This window comes from Gopherus flavomarginatus, chromosome 3 (assembly GCF_025201925.1).
Source record: "Gopherus flavomarginatus isolate rGopFla2 chromosome 3, rGopFla2.mat.asm, whole genome shotgun sequence".
NCBI classification, from domain to species: Eukaryota; Metazoa; Chordata; order Testudines; family Testudinidae; genus Gopherus; species Gopherus flavomarginatus.
The window spans coordinates 180,843,882-180,864,803 of record NC_066619.1 but is presented as its reverse complement, the minus strand read 5'-3'; positions in this window follow the sequence as shown (position 1 = coordinate 180,864,803).

Sequence of the window (20,922 nt, the reverse complement as noted above, 5' to 3'; positions counted from 1 at the left end):
TTTTACATGTAGAATTTACATCTCTGTGTCCCCTTTGAATTTTGCTCCATGCCTCTGATTTCCCTTGTAAAACTAAAGTAGGATGCCATGTGAGAAGACATATTAATAATAAACAATAGTTATTAACAACATAAAAAAACAGCACAGTTCTCACTAATAGGGGAACTAAAAAGGATCCAGGGCAAATGTCAGCCGAAGTTGGAGTAGTGCATAGAAACTGGGAGTAGTTTTTTCCTGACCATTTTCATATTGCTGAAAGAAAGAAAGAAAAAACTGAGCATCATTGCTTTTCTGAAAACCAAGTATCACCAGCTTTCCTAGCTCACTGAGATAGAAACAAGAAGAAATACCTTGTGACTTAACTGTTTGACTGCTACTAAGAAACAAGCCAAATTCCAAATGAAACTTGAACCATCAGAACGTTACATTTTTCACACATTCGGATACTGCAATAGCTTTTGGGCTAAATAATTCTTTCACTTACACAACATTAACAGCTTTTGTACAAATATTTGCTAAGCGATCTTCTGACAGTTAGAATCTCTCTCTTGGCTTTAATTTCTTCATCTTCCATAGAATTTCAAAAGTGAAGGAATAAGTCAGGCATGCCAACAATCTAAATTAAGTTTATTTTGGGCTTTAGTAAAATTTATATTTTCATTTTTTTTAGCATTGGTCAACAGAGAGATGCTACTCACTGCTGCCATCTACTGGTTGAGAGAATTCTTCCTGGAGTCCTGTATGAACGAAAACTGATAAGGAGATAAAGTTACTTCTACAACTCTTTATCTTGAAAGGCGCTCATCAGCTCAGAAAGGCTGCATTTTTGTCTGAGTGCCGCTTTCCATTGTCTGTTTATCAGCAGAAGAGGAAATGAAGTTTAAAGGCAGATGATAGTAAAGAAAATGATGACTTGCTGGTTGCAGCAACAGTTTTAACAAAAGAAAAAGATCTGATTGAATCTTCATCATCATATAGTTGGGGCTTTACTTGTTCTAGCCCAGCAGTATTCAAAACTCTGCTACACAAAGAATTACCATTGCTAACAATCTGTATCAAAGAGAATACAGATTTGCAATGCCACGTTTTAGAAAAAAGAGACTATGTCCTTAAGGTTGTGTTCACCACAAAATGCTTGTGCCCTTTCATTCCACATAAATCCAATGGTGTGTTTCAGCACTGGAACTTAGCTGGAAAACAGAAATACTTCTCTGGAGCTCATTAGGCCACGGGGAGCTAATTGAGACGAGTCTGTTAATGAGCCTCTCCTTTGCCTTTCACATTATTCAGGTGAGTTAAGAATGTGCTCTCCACTGCTGTATAATTAAGACTATAATAATAATGGGCCAAACTCTGAAGTGGCAGTTTTCATGTACTGTCTCCTGGAGCCCAGCTATTTGACTGAGTCAGGACATCAGGATTTGGCTCAGTAACAATTTTTATTGTTGTTGCTTGTTTCAAATATGTAGTTGCGATACAAGATATAAAAGCAGTCAATAAGTCAGTCACTGTAGACTAAAGCTGGTCAGAAAATGTTTTCTCGCCGCCCTCGTGGAAAAAAGATTACTTTTTCACAAAATATCAAGAACTGAAACATTTTAATTGTAAAATGCTTCTGTGATACCTCATGATTTTTGTAGTTTTGGTGCCTTATGCCCCCATTCTCTTCTATAGGCCAGACTCCCTCTTTGGATTATCTCTTCCATGATGCTGCATGGGCCTCTGCTCTTAAAGGGCTTGTCTTCACTACAGGGGTAAGTTACTCTACTCCAGCTACATGAAAAATGTAACTGGAGTAGACTTACCTGGGTGTCTTCATGGCAATGAGTTGATGGGTCAACTTCCCTTACTCTTCTCGGAGAGCTGGAGTACCAGGGTTGACCGGAGAGCACTTTGCCATCGATTTAGCAGGTCTTCACTCGACCCGCTAAATCAATCGGGAGGCATGGGATGGAGGTTGACTGGGGAGCCTAAGCAATAGAGGAAGATTGGGATATGAGGCAACTGAACAACTACCTCCATGAGGTACCATGATGGGATTTCAGAATATTTTGGTTTTTGGCAAAAATATTTGTTTTTTTTGGTTTTAGACATGTTATTTTAACAAAACAAAACAAAACAAAAAACAAAAAACAAAACAATCTATATTTTGTAAGGAAAATAAACTTTTTTTGTGAAACATTTCATTTAATTGAAACCTCAGTTTTCTGTTGAAAAACAGATGGAAATTTTTCTACCAGTTCTAGTGTAGCCCCAGACACAGAAGTTTAAGATGAACTAGTGGCATTGATTGGTTGAATTACGTGACATGCATAGCCTCTTTCATACATATGAGTAAATAGCATACCATCGTATATATAAAAAAACACTATGAGTAAATAGCATACCATCGTATATATAAAAAACCACTATGCTATTTACTCATATGTATGAAAGAGTACAAACACACACACACTTTTGAAGTCTCCATCCAGCAAAATTGTTTGGGACACTTTGTAACATTTACCATAATTAAACACATAAAAGCAAAGAGATCATCTGACTCACATTATATAAAAAAAAATGATGGATTCCAACAAGGGCAGTGAAAAGGGAGGGGAAGACAAAGCAAGTAAACATGTGGCCAAGAAGTGTGATAACAATCCCTTCAACTCCCCCCCAAATCTAAATAGTTTTGTGATTTTCCTTTAAAATGCAAAGATATTGACTAAGATAGATGAGAAAGGAGTGGGACAGCAAAGGTCTGATCTTTAATAACCTAAGATGCAATTGTGAGACCCTTAAAATGTAGATAGTTTATGAGCATAGACATCTATCAAGGTGAGGCATAAGGAGCTCTTAAGAGTTTTTAAAACGCAACAGTGCCAACCTGAAATCAATCTGCCACTTTGTAAATGGCCAGTATGAAGAACATCAGGCATGCATAATAAAATCATGGTTTCAAACCAGTGAGAAAATGGGCTACTGCAAGCTGGAGGTGACAGAGATTCCCAGATGAATGCCTTGGTAAGAATGAATTATAATATTTGAGCCTTGTTACCATGAGAGTGGGTATTGTTGTTCTGAAGATGTCACAGTTTAAAAAAGGGTACAGCTTCCACAAACTGCACAACAGTAAAAATGTTTTCATACCATATTTTTCATGTGGTTTTCACAATTGCCACTGAAATCATAACAGTGATCTGTAACCATCAGCAAGATTTTTGTTTTTCCACAGCTGAAGTCTGAGGAGCTCTGATTTTGAGCATTCCTTTAGAGCAGGGGTTATCACTTCTCCATAGTGTGGACCACATATTAACCAAAAGATTGTCTCCTGGAGCACTTGCCCTCCTATTTGTAGTTGTGATCCCTGAACTTATTAGCATCAGGATAGTATTACTTATGTATTTTTGCTGTCTTGAATGTGAAGAATATTTTCTCCTTTTTGAAATAAGTTAATTGCGCTGTCTCCTTTTTGCTCTTCATTTCAACTCCAGGGATAACAGTTTGAGAACCTTGCTCTGAAGCAGAGATCAAACTTGCATGATCCCTGGACCATGGGATATATTACTATGCTGCTTATGTTTATGTCATGCAAACATTAAAGCATAGCCAGGAGGGTAAGCCACACTCAGCTAAAGAAAATTGGCTGCTGGAACTTGCTATTCATTTCCTAGCCATTTTAGCAATAGTGGCATGCTGGCAGATTCGGTGTCCTCCTTTTTATGCTACTCTAGATGCAATCCTTTAACTGCAAAGTTCTCCTTTAATGGGATTAGCATCTATTTACCATAATGAGCACATTACTCTAGACTTTTAGCCTTTGCAGAGCATTATATGTCATATTATACAACCTGCCTGCACCTTCACTAGATGAGCATTCCTGGGATGGAACATGCTGAGGTGCTAATAAAATTCTGACCACAGCATTTGTATATTCTTCCTCACCTTCTTTCTTGCATTTACAAAGGATTGCACTGTTGATGTAAATTATCTGACCGTCACTTGCTTTGTTTGGTGGTTGTGTAGGCTTTCAATGCACCTTTTCTAGCTGCTACTCAGCGTATTTTCAGAATGAAGGTAGGGACCCTGAGTTTTATAAGTTTAATTCTTTTTTAGTGTGTGTAGAGACAGAGATTATTTTAGGAGAGTCCCAATTTTACTTATGGCTCCAGTACTGCTTCCAACTTTTACTCATGGAGATCATGACTCACCAGCCTTGTTATGCATTCTCAAGGTCCTTTGTGAATTCTTCTCCTGTTATGATATTTTAGATATAAATATATCCTAATAAATTATGTATAAAGCTACCAGTTGAAAATCTTATTCATCCTGGGCTTAAAGGAAGAAAAATCAAGCAACTCAAAATTTGTCACCAGGTCAGGTGATGCAAAGCTGTGTTTTTGTGACAATAGAAACTGCCATCTCAGATGATATCCAGATTGGACAATTGCCCATCTAGTCCAGTGACTTGTTTTAGGCATTGGCCTGAAGTAGGAGTATTAGAGGAATGTAAAAACGTTCAGACAGTACCTAAAAATTTGGGAGAAAATTCCTCCTGATCCCAGCTAACAATGCAGCAATAGTTTTATATGTAACATAGTTGATGATCACATTAAAATTCAGGAACAGTGCACCCACCTCACATTGTTTTAAGTTCTTGGAGTGGAGGTGTTTGGCACAACTCTCAGTTCTAGAACCCCAGACTGGACAAGTGCATTATATCCACCAGTCCTCACAAACTGGAAAATTTTGAGCCAGTCCCCTACTAATATATGACCAAAATTGGGATCACACACAAACTTGCATCTGTACTTTGCAGATATGAGTACCTGCTAAAAATTCTAACAAATAACCGTACTCTTCACTTAAGCGAAGAGTTGCACCTGAACAACTGTTGGCATATCCTCAAAATCCAGTGGCCTCAGTGGGTTTTGCTGGTGCAACAGCTAACATTAGCACAAGGGCAGGAGGTAGAGCATTTAGAAAGGACTCTGAAGTGTTTGCATCTGTGAAGTGCAGATGCAAATTTATCCTGGAGCAATTTTGCATGACAAAGAGGAGGCAGAGGGTAAAAAACCGATACAAAATAGCAAATAGTGTTCTGTGCCTATGAAAACAATATATTGCTGACCTGTCAAAGTGCTTGATGCCCTTATTGTATTTCCAGATTTATCTTTTATCAAATCACAAGAAAATTCATCATTATCCAATACGTCTTTGCTGATTTTTAATTAGGAATTAGACAAACCTAAAGTATTTGTTTTTCTAAAAGTAGAAGCTGGAGGGTTTTTTTCTTGTTCTTTTATCTACATTACAAATGACTAAGAGCTGAATATAAACAAAGTGACATCCTGAGCGACACAAACAAGTGGGGCTATGTTCATGGACAATGACTTTCAAAATGCTTAAATGAAGGTCTGTGCTCTGAAGTTACATTTTAGCTGGAAACTGTTGTAAGACATTTTTGTATTTATGCAACACTTAGTTCTATTCTCTCTATATAATGAGAAAAGGATACTTGCCTATCCCAGACTTTAGATATCTAGAGATGCTTTTTAATGACTAGCATCAATGTAATTCCTTGCGGCCACAGTAGGAGATATCACTGAGTATCATCAAATTTGGACTAATTTATAGGAAGGAATTTCGTTTGAAGTCAGATTGCTACAGTGAATTCAGGATTCAGATTTATTCTTTCTCTAATAAAATAATAATAAATAAATAATAATAATAATAATAATAATAAAGAACTCTTGACCATATTAGAAGTTTTAAATTACATTAAAGGTATTTCCCAGAAAGATCCAGTCATTCAAGAAAAAAAATAGAATGGAAAATAAATCAGTGCAGCTCCAGTGAAATCAATGTCACTATATTGTTTACTCTTCATAGCCTAGAGAATGACAATTGGCTACTAGAGGGATAAAGGCCAGTTTAGATAGACAGATAGATTTGTACAACTTCTATCTAGGAGTATACATAACAATTTCTATAGAGCCCACCATAACAAACTAACAAATGCAGAAAAGCATATAAACCCATGTATATTATAGGTCCAATTTTTAAGAAGAAAAGTTGAGGTCATTGTGCAAAATATGCACGTGCTGTTACCACAATTGTGCATGCAAACCCACCTCCATAATTTGTTGTTTTCCTCATGTAACTGTGGTAATTTCTTTTAGCATGTGTGTGAGACAACTTTGTGAATAGATGATGGTCTAACTTTTTAAAATTTGTCCATAAAAATACTCATATAGTTTAGAAAATTATACCACACATAAAAAAATACATTATTTAGGCTCATTTTCATAAAAGACTTTTTAATTAAAACTAAGAGTCAGTAAAACTATACATATGTTAGACCAATGGTTCTCAACCAGAGGTCCGGGGCCCCCTGGGGCAGCTGTGAACAGGTTTCAGGGGGTCCACGAAGCATGGCTGTTGTTAGGCTCACTAAGGCCCAGGGCAGAAAGCCAAAGGCCTGCCATGCGGGACTGCAGCTTGGGGCCCTGAGTCCCACCATCCAGAATTGAAGCCTGAGGAACTTAGCTTCATGGTACCCCCTGGGGTGTGGAGTCCAGAGCAGTTGCTGTTACCCCCTAACACTGGCCCTGGCTTTTATATGGAGAAAAACAGTTGTTGTGGCGCAGGTGGGCCATGGAGTTTTAATAGCATGTTGGGGGGGCCTCAAAGAGAAAGGTTGAGAACCTCTTTGTTGGACAACCCATTTTGCTCCTGTTTTTCAAAGAGAGAAACAGAATCCTTTCATATCATAATTGAGGGTTGATAAAATTCAATAAACAGATTAAGTTCATTTCAATTCTACAGTAAATAGACATCTACAATATCACCCTGACTTACGTGAAGATGAAAATAAATAGTTATAAGAACTTCCTTTTACCAAGCTGACAACAATCAAGTCTAAAGTCCTCTGTTTATTCAGAAAACAATTTGTTTAAAGAATAAGATATAGAATATAGGCTAAGTTTTCAAAAGCACCTAAGTGACATGAATCAAAGTTCCATTTTCAAGAGTCACTTTGGCAATTAGACTTCTAAGTTCCATTAACTTTCAATGAGACAGGCTCCTACTGGCCACATTTTTTGAAGGTATTTAGGCACTTAAAGATGCAGATAGGTACCTGGTGGGATTTTCAAAAGGGTCTAAACAGGTTAGGTGCATAACTCCTATTGAAATCAATGGGTCGTTAACTACCTAAATACCTTTGAGGTATTTGAAAAATTGGTCCTGAGTGCATAAGTCAATGAAAATGGAACTTAAGCTGCTAAATCACTTAGATGCTGTTGAAAATTTTACTCAAATTATAGTGTCATATTTTACCAGACTCAAAAGTGAAGTACTTTGCATTTGTTCTTATTGAATTTCATCCTATTTACTTCAGACCATTTCTCCAGATTATTTTGAATTATAATCCTATCCTCCAAAGCACTTGCAACCCCTCACAGCCTGGTATCATCTGCAAACTTTATAAGTGTACTCTGTATGCCAGTGCTTCTCAAACTAGGGCCACCGCTTGTTCAGGGAAAGCCTCTGGCAGGCCAGGCCCGTTTGTTTACCTGTTGCATCCACAGGTTTGGCCGATTGCGGCTCCCACTGGCTGTGGTTCGCCGCTCCAGGCCAATAGGGGCTGCAGGAAGGGTGGCGGCCCTAGTTTGAGAACCACGGCTCTATGCCATTATCTAAATCACTGACGAAGATATTGAACAGAACTGGATCAAGAACTGATCCCCATGAGACCCCACTCATTATGCCCTCCCAGCATGACAGTGAACCACTGCTAACTACTCTCTGGGAATGATTTTCCAACCAGTTTTGCACCCACCTTATAGTAGCTCCATCTAGGTTGCATTTCCCTAGTTTGTTTATGAGAGGGTCATGCGAGACAGTATCGGAAACTTTACTAAAGTCAAGATGTACCACATCTACCACTTCCCCCCATCCACAAGGATTGTAACCTTGTCAAAGAAAGCTATCAGGTTGGTTTGACATGATTTGTTCTTGAGAAATCCATGCTGACTGTTGCTTATCACCTTATCTTCTAGATGTTTGCAAATTGATTGCTTAATTATTTGCACCATTATCTTTCCAGGTACAGAAGTTAAGCTGACTGGTCTAATTTCCCGGGTTGTCCTTATTTCCCTATTTATAGATGGGCGCTATATTTGCCCTTTTCCAGTCTTCTGGAATCTCTCCTGTCTTCCATGACTTTTCAAAGATATTTGCTAATGACTCAGATACCTCCTCAGTCAGATACATTTCATCAGGCCCTGGTGATGTGAAGACAGCTAACTTGTCTAAGTAATTTTTAACTTGTTATTTCCCTATTTTAGCCTCTGATCCTACATCATTTTCACTGGCATTCACTATGTTAGATATCCAGTCGCCACCAACCTTCTTGGTGAAAACCGAAACAAAGACGTCATTAAGCACCTCTGCATTTCCACGTTTTCTGTCATTATCCTACATACTTGTATTATTTGTTTATATTCATTTTTTGTAATTTGACCTAGTTTCCACTTTTTGTAGGACTCTCTTGATTTTTAGATCATTGACGATCTCCTGGTTAAGCCAGGATGGTCTCTTGCCATACTTCCTATCTTTCCTACTCAGTGTGATAGTTTGCGCATGTGCCCTTAATAATGTCTCCTAAAAATGCCAACTATCTTCAATTGTTTTCCCCTTTAGACTTCCTTCTCATGGAAGCTTACCTACCAACTCCCTGAGTTTGCTAAAGTCTGCCTTCTTGAAATCCATTGTCTTTATTTCCTGTTTTCCCTCCTACAATTCCTTAGAATCATGAACTCTATCATTTCACGATCACTTTCACGTAAGCTGCCTTCCACTTTCAAATTCTCAACCAATGCCTCCCTATATGTCTAAATCAAATCTAGAACAGCCTCACCCCTAGTAGCCTTCTCCACCTTCTGAAGTAAAAAAATTGTCTCCAATACACTCCAAGAATTGTTGGATAACACTGCTCTACAGCCAAAATGCTTCTGAAATAAATGTAGTCCAACTTTACTAATTCTGGGTCACTGAGAATGAAAATGATGCTTAAAATTTTTGATTGGCTCTAGTTTTCAAGATATGCTATTGGGTCAGTATACACGACCCTTGACTTGGGAATGGCGGAGGATAAGTAAGTTATAAAGGGAAGGGATCTCAATTTAAACCAGAAATGACTAAAATACATCTTTGACTGGATCTATGAATAAATTTATGACTGGGTTTGGACAGTACTTGCTTTTTAGGCAAAATAATGAATGATGCAGTCTGAAGCTGGTATTGTGTCATACATGATATGAATTGCATCATGTTATTCCTAGAAGTCATGGATGATGCAATCATAACGAAGCTTACATCACTCCGCTGAACAAATTGCCTTATATCAGCTCTAGAAATCATACAGTGTGGTGCTCTCTTATTTGTCAGTGTTTGATTTTGCAAAGGGACACATTTCTGTTTAGCCAAAGTGAGCAGAGATGCCTCGTACTTGTGTGAACAGTGCAGATAACTTCTGCTATGTTTGTGGTGAAGTGACTTTTGCATCACAAAAGCGCAGTATAACCACTATGGTTAAGAAAGCCTATCACCTTTATTTTGGCTGCAAAATTGGAGATTAGGACAAGAGGTGGGCGCCACACGTATGCTGCAACACTTGTGCAACAAATCTTCGCCATTGGTTGAACAGGAAAAGGAAATCTATGCCTTTTGCAGTGCCAATGATTTGGAGAGAGCCAACAGATCATACGAGCAATTGTTACTTCTGCCTGGTGCCTCCAGTTGGGAAAGGTGTGTCAAAGAAGAAAAAGTGGACTGTGCATTATCCAAACATTCCATCAGCTATACGCCCAGTACCCCATGGAGAAGGACTGCCGGTTCCTGATGCACCAGAATCATTCTCACTTGAGTCAGATGAGGAAGAGGAAGAGGATGAAACTTCTGGTCCTGAACCATCAATGTCACAGGACCCACATTTTCTCCCATCCTCCTCCTCTGAACCACACCTCATAACACAAGGTGAACTGAATGACCTTGTCAGGGATTTGGAACTACCCAAGAGTAAGGCAGAGCTGTTGGGCTCCAGACTACAGCAGTGGAATCTCCTGGCAGGCTATCAGGGCAAATGGAGCCCATCAATGCTTGCAGACTATTGCTGGACAGTGACAAGAGATGCTCCATTTAATGAATACAAGAGACAAGCCAAGAAGCGCCGAGTAGACACTGAATAGGACAAAACTACGTACATAATAGTTTTTTTGCCTTTTGTTTCATAATAAATTTTATTTACATAACCCTTTTGCTGATTTTTTAAGTGTTACATAAACAGGACAGGTGAAATATTATCATATAAAGCAACCATAAACACATCAAAAGGCCTAGGTTTACAATTTATGATTAAAACTCTACTATCTACACAATATACATAGACATAAAATGTAAAAACTTAAATATCTTAGAAACAGTAGCCAATCAGTTATTTTAATTGTGTTATTTGAATTCAGCACATCAAAATACATAATAAATATCACATTTTATCTCTGAAGCAGACAACTTCTCAAAAATTGTAGACCAGTGTAATCTGTGACCTGCTGTGTTATCTTCCCAACAGATGTCTGGGTAGTTGAAGTCTCCCATCACCACCAAGTCCTGTGCTTTGGCTGATTTTGTTAGTTTTAAAAAAACCTCATCCACCTCTTCTTTCTGGTTAGCTGGTCTGTAGTAGACCCCTACCATGATATTATCCTTGTTTTTTACCCCTTTTATCCTTTCCCAGAGACTATCTGTCTCCTATTTCCATCTCAACCTCAGTCCAAGTGTATACATTTTTAATATATAAGGCAACCCTCCTCCCTTTTTCCCCATGCTTTTCCTTCCTGAGCAAGCTGTATCCTTCTATACTAATATTCCAGTCATGTGTATTATCCCACCAAGTCTCTGTGATGCCAACTATGTCATAGTTATGTTTATTTACTAGCATTTTGAGGTCTTCCTGCTTATACAGGCATCTAAGATACTGATTTCATTCCCCACACCCAGTTCTATCTTGTCTCTCCCTTATCCCTGCTATAACCGTGCTCCCCCCAGACTCAAACCCTTCTCCTAGGGTTCCATGTTTTTGACTTACCTGTGGGCTTTGGTCACCTGCTCCCTTTGAATCTAGTTTAAAGCCCTCCTCACTAGGTTAGCCAGTTTGTATCCAAATATGCTCTTCCTCTTCCTCAATAGGTGGATCCCATTTCTGCTGAGCAGTCCTTCTTCATGGAACAGCATCCCGTGGTCAAGGAAGCCGAAGCCCTCCTGGAGATACTATCTTCACAGCCAGGCATTCACCTCCAGGATTCATCTGTCTCTGTCTGATCTGATCTGTGTGGATGTTGGGAACCACAGAGTTTTGCCTTTCCCCTTGCCATTCTATGTGGGTGAGGAAATTAGGGGAAAGGAAGGAGAATAAAGAAGAGATTTAGCCAATGGAAACTCACAGAATATTCTGTTACCATAGGTGGTTTTTTCTACTTAGGCATTGGCATTTTGTGTTTCAATAATATTTATGACATAGCTACAGCGTACTGTATATAGTTACTGTATTTACACTTAACAGAATAAAGGGCTAGCCATATTTTTTTTGTTAATTATAGTAGCTAGGACTTTGTATTCTTAGCAATTCATTTTGCAAGCAATATTTTCTGTATCCCAAATACAAGTCCCATAGCCAGATGAGTCAAAATGCATTTTTAATACAGCCAGTATTCCCTGTGGTACAGTTGCGATACTTTTTTATTTTTATACAAACAGATGTGCCTTCTGGGCATCAAGTTTTCAGGTTTAAACAAGACCAAATTGATTTTGTGGCTGCATCAATGGTTTTTTTTTTCCTTTTTGTATGAGGTCTATGTTAAGTATTACTTTAATTAAATGTCAAACCCAGCTTGGCTCTGGAAATGCACTATATGCTTGGTGTATGAGGAAAAGCTGTCAGCTCAACCCTTCTCTTGTCAAATTGCCATCTGTCTTACAGTGATTAGTTTAGGCTAAAGGTTCACTCTTTGGCAGGGTACCATATCAGAAATGACTCAGTACTATACAATTTGGGGTACCAGAATGTGACACTATCTATTTGCCTCCATAAGGCTGAGATTTATCATTCTAAATTATTTAAGGATATTTTGGGAACTTTCCTTGCCAATGAATTAGAAACCTGAAATCCTGCTCAGAATTAGGACACAGGAGGTGAAGGTGAAATCATTCACAGCTGCAATTTCTCTGCACCCTGCTTGTAGTGGCCCCATTTTGGTTGACCCAAATGATGTTTTGATTTAATCCAGATATAGTCACCACATTCTGCACTTTAATAGGCTGGTGGCCTAGTGGATGGAGCAGGTTTCTGGAACAGACTTCTGATTTCTGTCTAAACCACTGTTGATTTATTGTGCGGATTTGGGCAAGTCACTTAAAAAGAGGCACAGGATGGGTACAATTTTACATGAATACCCCACAGGCCTTAGGCCCTATTCAGCAAGTAATTAAACCCATGCCTAACTTTAAGTATATGAGTACTCCTGTTGAAGTTAATGGGACTAATTTACATGCTTAAAATTAGGTATGGGTTTAAATACCTTGCTGAATTGGAGCCTTAATAATTAACACTGATAGCATGATTAGATGAAAGACTCTGTATAATAAGTAATCATTAGGCCAAATACCGTGGGAGATTTTCAATAAGGAATACAGCATTTGTCCAATGTTATTCATTATAGTAATAGTATTAAATTTATCATTAGTAATATAATATCACAAGAAAAGTAAAAGGAAAAATCTATTTATACTTTTGTATCTTTAAAAAAAAAATCCAAATAGAAAACAAAGATTCAAAACAACCTTCACCAAGCCTTCTGGCAAGAAGCATCCCAATTTATAGAACCATTCTCAGTTGTTCCTTTATACATAATGTATCCTGGATGCTTTCAGTGGAAAAAGTAACTGATTCCTGTTGAAAATGCAAAGGAAATGTGCTAGACTACTAGGAAAATGGCACAAGTCTTTAAACTGAGTATTACATACAGTAAGTATGTATATATATTGTACACACAGAAACGAAATCTAATTAAGCTCCAAGCAGGGTTTTTTCTTTGAAAGCTGAAAGTACATAGGAAGAATATTTTACCTTTTGACCCAAATGTGGAAGAAACAAGGATAGTAATAGGTCTCATTCTGAATGTATTGGAAAATCCAAGATGTGCTTAATAACAAAAAAAATAAAAAAATAAAAAAAAATTAAGAGCAGCAGCTTTCATTTACAGCTATATAGGAAGTCTGTGTTGAAATGTTAATTTATTATTGAAATTGTTTATTATTAAAATTAGAACCACATTTTGAAGCTCTATCATGCAATAATGACAGTATATAGTTTGCACGTGCAATTAACCAAGCTGTGCACAAAATCATACTAATGGCATGTGTACATAACAAGAAAACTATTTAACTGGTCCTCTGTGTACAAATTTGCTGTGATTATAAGCACAAATTTAGAAATTGCAAGCAAAATTACATTTATATACATCTTTAACTGATAACATTGTTTAAGCCATCACCAATCACTTTTTTTTCTATTACCTGGAACCCATGATAAAATGTGTAATTTTGTCAATTCTCTCAGATGAAAACACCCAAGAAGGAAAATAATCACGTTCATTGAACTAAAAGCTTAATGACATTAATTAAGATTTTTTATGTCTAAGTACATAAACGGAAAAGTGTGGGAAATTCTTAGTGATTTCCAGTCAGGAAAGTGTTACAGTTATTACAATTAGTTGAAAGACTAAATCTCAGTTTCACTGATACATATTTATGTGTCTCCAGTCTACTCTGCATGGATTAACAGTTAAGTAAAGCCTCATCTTTTATCTTTGTTGCTTTTCTGAATCACTTGTAGCACACAACAAAATAATCAGAAAGCTAGTGATGGAAGAATTGCAGGATGTTCAAAATTTCAGTCTGGTTAAGAAACCAGAAGTAGGATGCTCAAGAACTGACAAATTTGGCTTTGCAATGTTGGGCTCGGAAATTCACAAGAACAGGCTTTCTAGTGAAATTTAAGACTTTTGGTCAAGGTGAGCCCAGGAAATGCAGAAGTGTGCTGAAAAAGAATACAGATTATTATAGAGGGGGTAGGATGGAGTATGGGCAGTCAAATCTTTTCACAGACAGTGAAAAATGTCTTTTTAATTTTTTTTAAAACAGTGAATTCAGACAAAACCAAAAAAACCCTTTCATTTTCAATATTTAGTGGGAAGTCTACATTTTCCATTAAAATGTGTATGAACTAGAAAAACCCATTTCCTCACCAGCTCTAATTATAAAGTTGGGAAGGGGGACAAAAAAGGGGATTCTCTGTAAACAAGTCAACAAGATTCACTATAGAAAGAATGGCAGACCTGGGGTTTTAAAGGGACTTAATAGTAAAGAAGACCTTTTAGGTGAGTTCAGGGAGGTTGAACCATACTTAAAAGGCCTTGTGGAAGAAGGCATGGAGGATGTTGTGTGTATACGTGTTATCTGCATGGTCTTAACCTTGAAAAAAAGGGTCCATTTTTGTTCAGTTTTATTTTTTTGGCAAAGACTCAGGGTGTTGCTCATCCTTGCTGATCAGCTCCACCTCTTGTGAAAAAGTGCTATACACGTTAGGTAAATAATTCTCATTTTAGAAATTAATTAGATTATGTAGGACACAGCAATACATTTCTTTAATGGGCGGTACCCTTAATAGATTCTTGAAATAACTGGATGTCACATCAATACACTTGAGTAGAGCTCTTTTGCACTTCACTATAGATCTTTCTGCCAGAGCCTATTAAGGTTTAACACCTCTCTTTGATTCAGCAGCTGTTTCTTCTTCCAATAAACAAGAAACTAGGATAAGAGGGAGCTTCCTTTAATAATCTCATATCACAGATTGTGGCTCAGAGAAGGAAACTTTGAAGGGTTTAACATGGATAAGAGACATACAGTCTCACGGTTATGTGATGGGAGAATGTGATAGAATCCACTGTTAGTCTCCTTCATATGTCCTCAGCTAATTAAGATCCCTATAATCACTGTGTATTCATTGTAATGAGAGGATTCATACATTTTATTATGTGTGGTATTAATATGTCAGCGCAACTTTTCATTTTTACATGCTATAGCATGGAGGGTGAACATGAACCTTCTTTGAAATCTTATTCTAAATGCTTCATTCTAATTTGTACTTCTTACACATATAAACTCTGGTTGAGCTCTCAGTTGCACATGGCAGATCATGATTTGTAGTGATATAACTTATCAAAATATATTTCACAGTTATTTGCAGTGGATAAGTCACCACTGGCTTTTCTGAGACTCTGATGCGCTGTGTACAGCCCATCACCCAATTATAAGGGAATGTGTGAGGCTGTAATTGAAAAAGTTTTGTACTCTGATGTTACTGAAGAGATGACACATGGCTCAATAGTATTAATGGTAAAATAGCAAATTTCAGGCTAGCTTAACTGGAAAAAGAAGGAATTGTTTGTAACTATTATTTACATTTAAACTATTTTTCCTGCTAACAGATTCCGAAAAGAGGTTCACATATATGCTGTCTTAATTATACTGACTCATAATCTATCCCAATGTCAATGTGGCACAAAAATGTAAGCACAAAAATGAGCACAAAAAAGAATGTAGAATAAAAACAGGCACGTACAAGTCTTCTGTGCTGCTGCTTGACAATGTTAATGCTAGCGCTCACAGGGGAATTGTAGAGCTAGTGGATATTGAGCATTGTGAATTAGGATAGATTTAGATCACATTGGCATATGATATACCTTCTGCTTGTTGAAGGCATACTTGTTTGATTTTCAATGGACCCCATACATCATGCTGCCCTGGACGATGGAGAGCTGTGGCATTGGTGACAGAGGTGGCTTTAAGGAGAAGGGCACAATGGACTAATGATCTGTATGGGACCCAATACTAGTTCATTTGAAGGTGTCTTCCAGAGTAGCTGTGTTCTACTTCACCTTGGTCTCTAATTTTCAAATTAGCAAGTCTACTCCGATTCTCAGTCTCCCTTTCTTCCCCCTCACCCATTAACTCTTTCTGCCCCTTTATCCCTTTCACATATTTCAGCTTATGAGGGATGAGGTGCTGTTGTCTGACACAAGATGGTAGCAACAGAGGAGCCCTCTTCTGTTCTGAACTGTATAAACCAGGGAGAGAGGTCAGCAACACTAAGCAGACTCCTGCTCATCCCAAGCGCAGTACAAGCTCTGAGGAGACTTGTTGCTGAAGACAGAGTCATGGCAACTGGAAGTAGGGTTTAATGGCATTCTACACCCAATAGTTACAATAAGTTCCAGCAGAGACTATTAACACAACTTCCTCTTTGCACACATTCACAACATTCCCAGGCATCACCTTTTAGGATGAAATTCCCCATGAATTTCTATGAATATCTCCCCCACTTGCTCATGAAATCATTTGGAATAGTACTACAATAGGGATGATTTTCACGCACTGCGGTATACAACTCATTTTAATGAAATTAATACAGATACATTTAACTAGATATGTTGTGATGTCCCAATTATCTAACCATGGACAATGACCATAATTATGCACAACATGGAGGAAAAAACATTTCCATATGTGTATTACAATTCATTCGAGTATGCTCTAACAAGCTATATTTGCAAGTACTTTTGAACCTGTTTTGATGCTGGTATCAGCTGTTGGTGCATAGCACTTATTCCCCTTGGGAAACAGTTGACAGGTTCTGCTTAACTGGCTGTTTGAGACACATATCTCTTTCCCCTGCCCTTCTGGGGGATGTGCAGTTTCTGCCAGTCCAGTGACCAAGGAAAGAGAGAAGCTGACTAGAGCGGCACAGTTCAATGTGCTTGGATGTCCTGCCAAGTTGATGAATGGATTGTCAGAAGTGATATTTGGGGGAAAATTGCTTTTGATGCATATGTTGTAAAAATGTTAAAAGTGCAGTGATGTAGCCAAATTTAAACCATTGTTATACAACAAAAACAATGGAAGAGAAGGGGATAAGCCTCCATTATACAAGTTGAATAATATATATAAATTACTAAGACTCAGACCAGCAAAAATGCCTTATTAACAGGCATTTCAAATTAAACTTGGACTTTGCTGACATACTAACTTATTTTCTGGAACTAGGAGGGCTAATAATATACCTCAGTTGGACAATCTGCCTTATTTCAGACAGTTTAAATGTTGTTTCCTTGCATATTTATTTCAACTTGATTTACTCAGCAGATCATGAATCAGTTGTATCTATTCTTAAATGTTTTTATTTACTCATACATAGGGTGACCAGATGTCCCAATTTTATAGGGACAGTCCTGATTTTGGGGGCTTTTTCTTATATAGGCACCTATTATCCCCCCACCCTCTCCTGATTTTTTACACTTGCTGTCTGGTCACCCTACTCATACAGAAACTTGCTTCTCCACTCTAGATTTAACTGGACAGAAATTGCAAACAAGTAACTATAACAGACCAACTGTTTGTTCTTTATAGGGACAGGGGGTGGGGAGGTAATAGAAGCCTACCTAAGAAAGTCCCAAATATCAGGACCGTCCCTATAAAATCAGGACATTTGGTCATCTTAGTTCTTTTAGATGGGGTGACACACACAAAGCAATTTACAGAGAGCAATTGTAGCTGTAAAGGCTGTATGCAGATCCTCATCTGGCCAGTTCGATTGCTGCTTTCTCAGGATTCTGGTGATGAGTTGAGGAAATACGGTGCCCCTATTGAATTAATAAGAAGTGCCCCTTTAAAACTGTACTGCTTTTATAATATTTGCCTCTTTTCTTCTTCTGGAGACTACTTTTTAGCATTCTCCTTCACTGTGTATTTATATGTATTTAAGATTTCCAGTCCTTGGTGTGCAATTTTACATTCCAGACATAAAAATGAATTTTGAGATAGTCATAAAATTCTGGAACACTTGATATATTTTCTCATACATTTGAAACCCCTGAAGCACAGTTCTTATGGTATGTTAATAAATGACCCAAAGCTTTACACCATTAACCATGAATAAAATGTTTTAGTGTCTTCTAAACTCAAGCTATGTTGAAATGGGATAACTTTGTATAAAATAATGCTACATGATACTCATGAAAATAAAAATTCAGTCTTCAAGTTCAGATAAAATCATTTTATCTATGGCCCTAACGATCCGTTCTGTATGGATAAGGTGCAGAAAGTGACAGTGGAGTTGGAAAGCATTATTATGAGTTTAATTAGATTATAGGAGACAGAAGATGATCCAGGGGTTATGGCAGTAGCCTGAGAGTCAGGAGACCGGCGTTCAATTCTCTATTCTGCGAGGTACTTCCTGGGTGATATTTGATTGACCATTTATTATCTCTGGGCCATTGTTTCCTAGCTGTAAAATGGGGATACATATACATGGGTGCTGGAAGTTTTAAGTTTTTGCCTCTTCAGACTCTTTTCTAAGATTGTCACCAGGTATGTACATTAGTATGGTGCCTATAATTGTTGCGTTGGGAAGACCAGTACGGTAACAACTGGATGGAGACTACCACAAACATAACAGCTATCAGATTAATAATTTTTGGTCTCAATCAGCCTAGGTTGGATTCAAGTGGGTAAACAATATCCTATTACCAATCTCTTGGGCTACCAGTCTCCTGACCTGTCAGTTTAGACATTTTTGTGCAATAAAGTCAACAAAGCAGAAAAACAAACCTTGACTCTCTGTTTCATACAATGGTCACAGGAGCTAAGTGAACATTTCCAAACCAAAGAACTGTAAAATGTAAAAAAAATCACGGAGGAACAGGCTCCACAAAACATTTCAGCCTGACAGCTAGAGTTCAGGTACTCTGAACCAGTAGGTCCTCCTGTAGCTACTCTTGTAGAAATGTGCATAAATAGTACAGCCACCATGCTGGGTGAGTAACTGAAACTGTACAGATAGGTAACAAGGCCCTTGTACCTAAACAGCCACAATAGGTTACATACGATGAAAATGATAGCCATATGCTAAGATTACAAATTTGGTTGATAAAGGTAATAGTGTTGATGTCACGTACTTAGAGTTCTATAAGGCATTTGACCGGCTACTACTTGACATTTTAATTATAAAACTAGAAAGATATAAAAATAACATGGCCTGCATTAAATGGATTAAAAGCTGGCTAATGGATAGATCTCAAAATGTAGCTGTAAATGGAGAATCTTCATTGAACAGATGCTTTTCTAGTGGGATCTGACAGGAATTGTCTTGGTCCTACACTAACACTTTTATTAATGACCTAGAAGGAAACATAAAATAATGACTGATAAAGTTTGCGGATGACAAAAATTGGGGGGCATGGTAAATAATGAAGAAGACAGGTCACTAATACTGAGCAATCTGGACCTCTTGGTAAATTGGGCACAAACAAACAATGTGTGTTTTATTATTGCTAAATGTAAATGTACACATGTAAGAACAAAGAATGTAGGCTATACTTGCAGGAAGGGGGACTCTATTGTGGGAAGCAGTGACTTTGAAAAAGTTTTGGGGGGTCATGGTGGCTAATCAGCTGAACATGACTCCTAGTGAGATACTGTCACTGAAAGGGCTGATGCAGTCCTTGGATGCATAAACAGGGGAATCTCAAGTAGGAATAGAGAAGTTATTTTACCTCTGTATTTGGCACTGGTGCAACCACTGCTGGAATAGTGTGTCCGGTTCTGGTATCCAAAATTCAAGAAGGATGTTGATAAATTGGAGACGATTCAGAGAAGAGTCACAAAAATGATCAAAAGATTAGAAAACTTGCTTATAGTGATAGAGTCAAGGAGCTCAATCAATTTAGCTTATCAAAGAGGAGGTTAAAGTTTGATTTGGTTATTGTGTAAGTACATACATGGGGAACAAAAATTGGTTAATGGCCTCTGCAATCTATCAGAGGAAAGTATAACATGATCCAATGTCTAGAAGTTGAAGCTAGACAAATTCAGATTGGAAGTGAGGCACACAGCTTTAACAGTGAGGGTGATTATCCATTGGAACAATTTACTAAGGTAGTAAAGTAGTAGTGAATTTCCCATCACTGACCATTTTAAAATCAAGATTGGCTATTTTTCTAAAAGATTTGCTATAGGAATTATTGTGGGGGAAGTTCTGTGGCCTGTGTTATACAGGTTGTCATATTAGATGATCACAATGGTCCCTTCTGGCCTTGAAATCTATGAATTATACAGTTGCTATTATTGCCCACTCCTGTGGGAAGTGATAATGTTTGGCACGTGTGGGATATCATCCATTTGCAAGGGAACTATACATTGTGTTATAACAATGGAATGGCATTAGTTCTACAGCCACATTAGAGGGGATATAAGTAGATTATTAAAGAGTTAATGGGAAGGAACTCCTCCAGTTGCTGCAACTAAACATGTCATTTTTTGTATTATATTAGGGCAACATTTTAAAAAAAAATGGGTAACTAAATATAGTTCCCTAAAAATCATACTTATGGGTTTAAAAAGTAACGAATAAAATGCATAAGTATGATCTAATAATACTGATGCCAATATGATGCCAAGGTGAACTGCTCCACAGTTTTAAAAATCAGGTAATGTATTTAGGTGTATAACTATGATTTTAGGAGCCTAACTTTAGGCAGCTATTTTTGATAATATTTGCCCAGTTTCTTTTCACCCTCCCAACAAGCTGCCCTGGACTCTTTCAGATGTCATGAGGAAATGTAGCTGTATTTAGCTTTGCTAGCATCTCAAATGACCTGAATAGGCTGAGTTAGCTTTCTCTGGCTTCCAAAGGTCCCCAAGATACTGAAACTGCGACTAGAGGGTATCAGAGTATAGCACATTATATCCATGTTCCCTTTC